Source organism: Lolium rigidum, chromosome 6 (genome assembly GCF_022539505.1).
Source record: "Lolium rigidum isolate FL_2022 chromosome 6, APGP_CSIRO_Lrig_0.1, whole genome shotgun sequence".
Classification (NCBI taxonomy): Eukaryota; Viridiplantae; Streptophyta; class Magnoliopsida; order Poales; family Poaceae; genus Lolium; species Lolium rigidum.
Window position 1 is genome coordinate 271,102,553 of NC_061513.1, and position 11,394 is coordinate 271,113,946.

The following is an 11,394-nucleotide window of genomic DNA, read 5'->3' on the forward strand; positions in this document are numbered from 1 at the left end:
TGATAGGAATGCACGTCTGGAACAAAAATAAAGTGTTATTATGTTTGTCTTTGGCATTCTATCTAGCCCTTCAGATTTATAATAAAGAACTTTATAATTGTTATTTTGTTCTGGTAAAATGAAACAATGAGTTGTTCAAATTTTGACAGTATTCCATGTACGATGGATAAGTTATTATAAATCTTTATGGTGAAAAACACATGCATAACACTAACGCTAAAATGCCATAAGGCAAATGATTTGAATTCCACTCATTTGTGGAACCGCCATTTAGGTCATGTTAGAAAGGAACGCATGAAGAAACTCCATGCAGATGGATTTTTGGAGTCATTTGATTTTTAAATCGTTTGGCACTTGCAAATCTTTTCTAAAAGAGAATGACTGAAATACCGTTCATAGGCAAAGAGTTGAACGGGCAACTAACTTAGTGGAAACATGCATGATGATGTATGTGGTTCACTGGGCATAGTTGTGTGCGGGAGATTCTTCTACTTCATGAAAACTTCCAAAAATAAATTGAGTATATATATGTGGATATATTTATTCGATAAGGAAGAAGTTTGAAACATTTGAATGGATTCAAATAAATTTCAGCATGAAGTGGAAATCATCGTAATAGAAAAGTCAAATATCTATGATTGGATCATGGTGGAAATATTTGACGAGTTTTAGCGAACATCTAAGAGAGTTATGAAATTGTTCTACAACTCACGTTTCTTGGAGTATCATAGTGATTATGGAGTATCCGAGAGATGTATCCAAACCTTGTTAGGTCAATGATGAGATAAAATAAAATGATGCCATTATATTTTTGTGGGTTATGCTTTAGTGACTACCGCTTTTACACTAAATAGAACATCATCATAATCCGTTGAAATGACACCATACGAGTTATGGCATGGGTATAAACCCTAATAGTCCTTTATTAAATTTTGGTATGCATAGCATAAGTAAATAAGTTTACAACCAAAATCGGATGAATGTCTTTGTTGGTTATCCCAGAGAATTGATTGGGAATTCTTTCCACTATGGAGACAAAGATAAAAGTGTTTGTCGATGTTTCTTACTTATTTCCAAGAAATTGTTTCTAGCGAAGTATTTGAGTGGGAGGACAATGGAACCTGATAAAGGTTTATGAACCTGAGCATGATGATGAGAGTAGCGCAGGATCGGAAATGGTTCCGGAAGCGGCCACGACGATCATGGCTCCCATGTCTACAAAATGTTATAGTCATGGAGATCAAAGTACCTATTGAACCTTGTAGATATGGTTTACTTTGTGATCAAATAAATGATTTGTGGACAAAGGATTGATTTTGAACAATGATAAACCAACTACATACAAAGAAGTTATGATGGGCCCTGACTCCGTTAAAATGGCTATGCGCCATGAAATCCAAGATAGGTGAATACTTTTTGAAAGTAAATGGATCTATAAAATTGATGGACTTGGATGGAATATCCTTGAAGAAGTCCGACTTGTCGAAAAGTTGTTTACGACAAAGTTCAAAGAGTTGACTACGATAAGATTAGATCTTCCATAGCGATGCTTATAGTCTATGTGGATTATTCTAGTAATCGCTACATATTTCTTTTATGAGATATGATAGTAGGATGGCAGAAATACATTCCTTACCAGAAGTGTGTATGAAGGATGTATACTAGATACAAACCAAAGAGTTTTGCTAGTCCGTGGAATACTAGATAAGTATACAAACTTCAACTGTATGAAGTGAGTATCGCGGAGTAGGAATCTTCACCGGATGAAATAGTCAAAGAGTTATTTTTTCATCAGAAACGATGAAGATACTTGCATTTGCAAGAAATTAAGTGGGAGCGCTGAGACATAGTTATAATATTATGATGACATATCATTGATTATAAATGATGTAATTATGTACTTGATGTGTTTAAAAAGGTTTCATTGAGAATTAACTTCAATGAAAGAATATGGACTGAAACTTATTTAGTGTCAAGATCTATGAAGATAGATTGAAACACATAATAAGTTTAAGTCAAAGTACATAGAATGAATATTGAAGTAGTTCAATATAAAAATATTAAGAAGGTGTTCTTTTCCATGTGAAGGTTTAAAAATACTTGAGTGTATTTGACACTCGATGAGTAAAAACACACGAGTGATTATACATCACGAATAATATGTACACAATCAGATGTCATGTGCTCTAAAGTGTTATGAGCATGTACCAGAATGATTCATGTGATGATCATTGGACGACAGTAAGAATATCCTTGAGTACTTTAGAAGAACCAAGGATATATATATAGTTTTGTATGGGGTAATGACAAACAAATCGCTGTAAAATGTTGCACCGATATAAGTTTGGTCACATATAAAAATGAATTTCAAATCTCAATTAGGCTAAGTGATGTTTAAAAAGGTAGCACAATGCTAGATTTAGAAGAGTTCTAAATATTGTGGCGGATTCTACAAACGAAGACAGAGTATGTCATTGTTTTGACAATGACTGAGGATGTTAAGTCGAAAAGTTCTTTGATAAACTTGGTGTAGTTCCGATAGTGTCAGAACTTTGAAGCTATATTGTGTGTGTCAATATTAGTGACATATTTCAGACCGCGGAATTAAGGTTCCACCAGAAGACCGAACATATACAATAAATGCCGACTCATTTGTAAAATTAGTGATGCGTTGAGACGCAAATGAATTGCAAAGTACATACGTTTCTGAGCGTGTCAGATCCGTTGACTAAAACCTCTCCCGTGAGCAAAACATGATAAAGCACCAGAAGGCTAGTGTGTTATATCTTTACAAATGTAAACTAGATTATTGACTCTAGTGCAAGTGGGAGACTGTTGGAGATATGCCCAAGAAGCAATAATAAAGTGGTTATTATAATATATATTTATGTTTATGATAAATGTTTGCATACCATGCTATAATTGTATTAACCGAAACATTGATACATGTGTGTTATGTAAACAACAAGGAGTCCCTAGTAAGGCTCCTGTATAACTAGTTTGTTGATTAATAGATCACTACTAGAAAAAAGGCTTTCAGTGGCGCACCACATATAGCCATCAGTGGCGCACTAGTGGTGCGCCACTGTTATCACGCCACTGCTAACACATAGTAGTGGCGCACTAGGGATGCGCCACTACTAGCCTAGATACCTGTGGCGCACTGCACTGGTGCGCCATTGACATGCCCTCCGGTGCGCCACTACTACTCCAAAGTGGTGCGCCACTCGTTGGTCGAGGCGGTGCGCCACCACTTGTGTAGAAGAGGTGCGCCACCGCAACAGTTTTGCGTGCGCCACCGGTCCAGCTAGTAGGTGTGCCACCGCTGCGTGAGTACGTGCGCCACTCGCCCTCTCCGGGACGTGCGCCACTCGCTACTTATCCTTGTGCGCCACTGCTAGTCTCGGAGAGGATCACGAGGCGGTGCGCCACTCGGATCGGTAGCGGTGCGCCACTGCTACTTAGTGGTAGTGCGCCACGGATGGTCCACTAGTGCGCCACTCGCTAGGATTTCGAATTTTTTTTTGTATCTTGGCAGGTATTTATACAGGTTGTATATGACGAGTACAATAGCACAATACAGGATATATAACAGCATATAAACAACAGCACAGCTTATCCATACATAGTTCTTCACATTAGCCCCACATGATTCACAAGCATTCACATTAGAGGTTACAATGCAAGTTACGGTGTTACAAGTCACAAATGAGCTAGTAGTGGCACAAGGTCGATCATCTAAACTAGCATCACATAGAAGAGAGCTAGAGTCACTACTAGCACCGTCCCGATGAAAGTGGTCTTCATCCGGTTCCTCCTCCGCTCCGTCCTCTCTCCCGCCAGATAGCGTGCGTATCTGTCTTCGGCCTCCGCTCTAGTGGTGTACCCTTTGTAGCTGTTACCGCTAAAACGGTGAACCTGTCTCCGACACTCCTCCCGGTCGTTGTAGACTCCGGGAACCTTGCCCTTGTACACGACATACCACGTCATATCTGCGTACATATGCACAAGCCAAAGAAACATTAGTGCACGCTCATAGATGTTTGCAACGAATAAGAGCAAACTCAAAAACGATCCAAGTAGTATGAACTAAAAGGCATGCCTCATACATTGTTGGTCGGAACAAATATTAACATTTAGGGACGGAGTAAGCGAAACCAAGTAGGATGCACAATAGATTGATACTTGTGTCATCGCACCAGGTTCACTTACCCCTCCCCCAAGTGTATAGGTGACCAACATTCTAATCATCGGCATTTTGAGATACCAAAGCAAATGGAAGAATGACAAGGGCCTCATACTTTGTCAGTCCAAACAAATATTAACATTTAGAGAAGGCGTCGGTGAAACCAAGTAGGATGCACAAGAGATTGATACTTGTGTCATCGCACCAGGTTCACCGACCCCTCCCCAAGTGTATAGGTGACCAACATTCTAATCATCGGCATTTTGAGATACCAAAGCAAATGGAAGAATGACAAGGGCCTCATACTTTGTCGGTCAAAACAAATATTAACATTCCGTGATGGCGTAAGCGAGGCCGGAGTAGGATGCACAAGACATGGATATTTGTGCCATCACACCAGGCTCACTTACGTCACCACGGAGTGTACAAGTGACCAACCATTCTAATCATCGGCCAATGCAATTAAGAAGTGCCAACTCAAATAAGAAACAAGTAGCTAGTATGAACTAAATGGAATGCCTCATACATTGTTGGTCGAAACAAATATTAACATTCCGGGACGGAGTTAGCGAGCCAGGTAGGATGCACAAGAGATTGATATTTGTGCAATCACACGAGGCTCACTAACACCGCCCACGAGTGTACGGTGACCAAGCATTTTAATCATCGGCATTTTGAAAATCTCAAAGCAAATGGAATGACAAAATGGAATAAGTGCCTCATACATTGTTGGTCGAAACAAATATGAACATCCCGGGATGGCGTTAGTGAGGCCAGGTAGGATGCACAAGAGATTGATATTTGTGCCATCACACCGGGCTCACTAGCGACACCCGGAGTGTACGGTTGACCGAACATTCTAATCATCGGCATTTTGAGATACCAAAGCAAATGGAATGACAAGGGCAAACAAATATGAACATCCCGGGATGGTGTCAGCGAGGCAAGGTAGGATGCACAAGAGATTGATATTTGGACATAACATCATCATACCTAACATCGTAGCTTCATACAATTTAATATAGAATTCAAACAACACGAAGCAACGAAGATAGAGTTGACAACACTCTAAGTTCTAACTATCGGTGTCCGAGCCGGATTCGCCGGTGTGGGGGTAGTGCACACGGCGGGCGGTGTCGTCGAACACCTTGACGATCATCTCGCCGTCCCCTCGTACAGGAAGGTGAGCTGGCAGCCGGGCTCGAGGTGGAGGTCACGGGCGAACTTGTCCCACCCCGTGTGCGGGTACATCTTGCCCTGCCCGTCGAACAGGACCTCCACGGACCAGCGGCAGAAGTTGCAGCCTGCCTCCCGTAGCTGCAAGTGCGCCGGCTCGACGCCGTCGGCGAACTCGGCGAACTTGTCCGGTAGCCTCTTGATGCCGAGTGGGTCGTCGTCGATGCGGAGGAGGAACTCGAAGCAGCGTTCCTCATCCGAAGACGAGGAGGATGCGGGTGACGGTGACCGTGGGGCCCTTGCTTGCTCCACCGCGGCGGCCCCTTCCCCGGCCCCGGGGCGCCCGGGACCGCGGCCTCGACCGCCTCGCCGGCCACCGGGACCGGCCATCCTACATGTTTACATTTTTGAACCATATTACGATCCATTCCACTAACAAAATTGGGCATGACCTATGCTAATTTATGTACATATGAGTGCCCCATTTTCGCCGAAACGGAAATGAATCAACATTTCGGCGATAATGGGCAACTCTGTCGATCCCTGCACAAGAATATGTCACCATATACACCAGCTCAGCACCATGGCACATGCACAATTGTTCCTCATATACACCAGCTGAGCACCATGGCACATGCACAAGAATATGACACCATATACACCAGCTGAGCACCAACAGCAAGCAGCAGCAGCTAGCAGCAGCAGCAACATCAGCTAGTAGCAGCTAGTAGCAGCAGCAGCTAGCAGCAATATGCATCAACGACAAGCGGCAGCAAGCTAGCGGCAGCTAGTAGCAGCAGCAGCTAGCAGCATGCATCAACAGCTAGCAGCAGCAACTAGCTAGCAGCATGCATGAACAACAAGCTACCTGTCTGCAAGTGCGGCGGCGGTCCTCTGCGGCGGCGTCAGCGGTCGAGGGCGGCGCGGCGTGCTTCTCCAGCTGCTGCTCCAAGGTGCGCGTGGAGGTCAGGGCGTCGCGGCGTGCAACAACTAGTGCTGTAAACATCAAAATGAACATTGTGAGCATCAATATAGTGCCATGCTTCTTCTTCATTACTAATTCTTTTGCAGTTAAATCAGCAGTAGTATGTTGTAAGGGAAAACCATAGACTTCCCAAAATAGCAGCAGCAACAAGCAAGCACATAGGAGCAGCAACAAGCAAGCACATAGCACAGTGGATGAACCTAGCAACTAGCAAGTAGCAAGCACATAGCAACTAGCAGTAGCAAGCTAGCAAACACATATGCAGCAAGAACATCAAGCTTTCATCCAGTAAGCTAGCAAACACATATGCAGCAAGAAGATCAGGTCAGGTGCTCAAGTTCCAGGAAGTAGCAGCAACATACACACCTAGCAGCATTAAAATCAGCATTAAAAAGGAATCAAATAAATGGAAACTTTACATAGGAAAATGACACTATAGACTATGGCCAGAATCAGATAGCATCAAGCAATGTTCAGTATGCCAATTTTCCCTTTTTTCACACAATGTTCAGTATGCCAATGTTCAGCAAGCAATGTTCAGCAAGCACTTAAAATAGTTTTCACGAGTTATTAGTTTGTAAGATGCAATTACAACAGTGAAACAAAAGAATAAATTACGATTTCGGGACATGTTCGGTTAGAAAGAATGACAGCCAGTGGAATAACAATGATGAGGCGAGATGATTGTAAAAATTATTGTCATTTGCAATCCACGCTAGCTGTAAATTGGTGATTCAGATTTACGAGGTTGTGACAAAGTAACTTCATATTCCGGACAACAATCCACAAAGTAATAATGTATCCGAAGGATGAAAACAAGCAAAGTTGAGGAACAAATATTTCTACACAAGCACGATTGACACGGAATCAATTATCCAGCAACACCAAATTCATTCATTCATCCATCCATCGATCCATATGCAACAATTTCCGCTACAGACTACATTCACGCATCCAAATCGAAAGCCTAGCAGCTCTATGGGAGAGGGCTCCCCTAGTCCCGTCGTTCGCCCACCTTCCGCCGCTGTTGAACCACCTCCCGCCGCCGTTAAACCATCTCCCGACCCGCAGTTCTAGGGTTAGGGTTGGGTCATGGCAGGGAGGGGCGGCCAGGGGGAAGGGGTGAAGGAGGGAAGGGGAGGACGGGAAAGAGGGAGGCCCCGAAAAAGAAGACGGCGGGCGGAGGGAGGCGCAGGGAGGAGGGAGGAGGTACCTGTCGCCGCCGGGAGGGGAGCCTCTCCGTCGCCCGATGACTGCGGTCGGGAGGGGCGGGGGCAGGTAGCCGGCGGGCGTCGCTCTGCGCGTGGCGGGCGTCGCCGGGGTCCGAGGTGAATCGAGGGAGGGGCGGCCGCCGGTGGTCGCCGGTGGGAGGTGGCGTCGGAGAGGGCGTCGCCGGTGGGAGGTGAATCGAGAGCGAGTGGGGAGAATGGGGAGTGGGGAAAGGGACGGCCGGGGATTTTTGTCTAAGTCACAGACCCCCTTAGCAATGGCGCACTTCCAGGGGTGCGCCACTATGAGTCTTAGCAATGGCGCACTTCTAGGGGTGCGCCACTACCAGTATAGGTTTGGGTCAAAACGCAAACAGACCAGGGTTTGACAGAAATCGATTAGTACCGCATCGGCTCTGTCCCTTGGTTGGTTTGCCAAACCTGGCCGGCCAGGTTCGAACCACGGCGGCCCCATTTTTTTCACTTTTTCATTAAATTGATTTAACACTATAGTACATAGCATAATACACCAAAATAAAAGGCATAAATAATTATTATTATGTAGAATATTTAAAATACTATAGAATCTAGAAAATATCCAAAAATATAAATTATATGTCTATTTTGATCGGTACAATGTGTAGATTAACAATATGACATCCATTATTCATACAAGAAAATGATACATAATTGATCTCAAAAAAAAAGAAAATGATACATAATTATCTTTTCACAATCTTCTTGCCCTTCTTTCTCGCGGTTGAATAATTTAGCCCCGGAACTCCTAGACTTCTTCTCTTGAATGGACGGCCTTTAGGTAGGGTGGTCCTGCTTCTTCTTGTTGTGTATGATTCTTCATCATCGTCGTCGTCATCTTCCATCTTCGGATCGCCGTACTTGGTCAAAGTCTAGCTCGTTGGCGGCTCCATCCATTCCGATGATGCTCCTTTTGCCTCTCCTCACGACAACACGGCTGGGCTTTTGCGGGTCGGTAATGAAGAAGCATTGGTCCACTTGGGAAGCTAGTACCCATGGCTCATATTTCGCGGTGACCTTTGCGCCCGCTTGTCTTGGATTTGGCTTCGGGTATAACCATGGTGGTGAAATGCCGGTCTTCTTTTATGACGTTCTTGGCCCACCCGACACGGAACATCGGCACATTCTCTCCGGCGTAGCTCAGCTCCCGGATCTCCTCGATCTTTCCGTAGTATCTCCGCTTGACGTCACCGGTGTAGGACTCCATCGTTACCCCGGAGTTCGATAATCGCTCTTCATGTCCTTTTCCTCGGTGTAGAATGTGTAGCCGTTGATATCGTACGCCTGAAATGTCATCGGGTTGTGTTCGGCGCCACTGTGACAAGGCGAATATGAGTTTTTCTTCCGCAGAAGAATCCTCGTCTATAGGGTACGTCGGCATCTTGTCCTTGAACCACCGCGTGAAGGTTGAGTTGTGCTCTTTGATTATATCTCCGTCCGTCCTCTGTTGGCCCCGATCACCGTACGTCTTTGCGATGAAGGTTTTGTGCTCTACCACCCAAGGATCGACCACGTCTATGTGTTGTAGCGCGACTAGGTTTGCTCTTTCAAAGTCGGCGATTCGACCCTTGAAGTCGACATGCATTTCGCGGCTACCGTCGCGGTGACCCCATCCAGCCGAGCTTCCCGAGATGCCTGTTTACGGGCAGGCCAACGGGGTTCTCGATTTCTAGATAACTCGTGCGAAGGAGATGCACTCTTCGGTCGAGAAAACCCTTGGCTATGCTTCCGTCCGGACGTGCCCTGTTGCGAACGTACCCTTTGATGACACCATTCATCCTTTCGAACGGCATCATGCTGTGCAGGAACGTCGGCCCCGGTTGGATGATATCCTCCACGATATGTACCAGCGGATGCACCATAACGTCGAAGAAAGCGGGCGGGAAGTACATCTCAAGCTCGCACAGTATCACCACGATCTCTTCCTCGTAGCCTTCTAAGTTGCCTCACGCCAACAGACTTCCGAGAGATGACGTCGAAAAAGTTGCATAGGCCAAAAAGCGTTTCACGGACGTGCGCGTCCATGATCCCACGGATTGCAACCGGAAGTATCCGCGTCATCAGCACGTGACGGTCGTGAGACTTCATCCCGCTGAACCTCCGCTTCGCTTTGTCTAGGTACCTGCTTATCTTCCCCGCGTAACCGTAGGGAAGTTTTACTCCTAGGCGACGGTCGAAAAACTGCTCGATCTCCTTCGACTTAGAGTGAAGCACGCGGGGGCGAGTAATATTCAATCTTTTTGGCATTTTTTCCCTTGCGACGACTTTGCGTGTCCTCCGCCTCATCATCGTCATCGTCATCATCATCATTAGGGCGTCCCGCGTGAAGCTCCTCCCCGATCCCAATTGATTGCAAGTCGTACCTTGCTTTCGGCCCATCTTTGGTCTTCTCGGCATGTTCGGGGAGGGTACCAAGCAGACTCTCGCACACGTTCTTCGTGATGTGCATGACATCAAGGCTGTGAGGCACACGGAGGATCTTCCAGTACGGCAAGTCCCAGAAAACAGACCGTGGACCACCTGCCCCGCGACATATCCGTAACCGAGAAAGTCGTGCACCGTCGTGAGCATTGCGGCTCTCATAGGGAAATATTCTTCCGCGGCGGCGTCCCACATATTGGCAGGCGTGTCCCATAGCGTGGCTAGCTCCTCTTTCAGAAGCCCCATATACAGATTGATGTCGTTCCCTGGTTGTTTCGGCCCTTCAATTAGCATACTCATTTGAATGTACTTCCTCTTCATGCACAACCAGGGGGAGGTTGTACATCCACACAAACACGGGCCAGGTGCTATGCGTGCTGCTCCGGCTGCCAAACGGATTGACTCCATCGGTGCTCGCGCCCAGCCTTATGTTCCTAGGATCGTCCCCAAATTCCGGGTACTCGAGGTCCAACGCATTCCACCGGCTAGCATCCGAAGGGTGTCTCAACATCCTGTCCTTTTTCTTTTTCTTCGGATCATCCGCGTCATCTTCTCCCTTCCTCATCTCCGCGTGCCAGCGCATTAGCTTTGCTTGCTTAGGATCCGTGAAATACCGCTGCAGACGAGGAGTGATTGGAAAGTACCACACCACCTTCCGAGGAGCTTTCTTCCCCTTCTTGTACCGACTGACGCCGCACTCCGGACATATGGTACACTCTGCGTGCTCGTTCCGATAAATGATGCAATCGTTCAAGCACACATGGTATTTCACATGCGGTAAATCCAGAGGACACACGATTTTCTTGGCCTCCTCGATACTAGTCGGACACGTGTTACCTTTGGGAAGACGTTCCGCCGGAATGACATGTTGTCGTTGAAGGATGTGTCGGTCATTTTGTGCTTTACCTTCATCTCCAGAGCCATGAGCGTTACTTTCAGGCGGGTATCCTCCGGCCTGCATCCTTCATACAATGGAGTAACAGCGTCTACCTCCAGTTGATCCATCTTGGCTTTCTCTCGGGCGGCAGCTCTTGCGTTACTCGTCTGCTTGAGAAGCAGCTCTTGAAGATAAGGGTCCTGCACCCAGTCCATCGACGATGGTTCATCGTCTTCATCTTCATGATCGTCATGATGACCTCCATCTTGATCTTCCTCATCATCAGGTCCAGGATCTCCTACATTGTGGTCATCATCATCTCCGGGATCTTCTACATCCTGATCATGCCCGAGATCTTCTACATCCCGATCACCTCGGCCTTCCTTACTTCTTGTTGAATTCCCATGGACAAATTCATAATCATCTTCGTCGCCTTCCCACCGATAGCCATCCATGAAACCACGCATGAGAAGGTGGTCCCGCACCATATCGGCTTTAGGGTCCA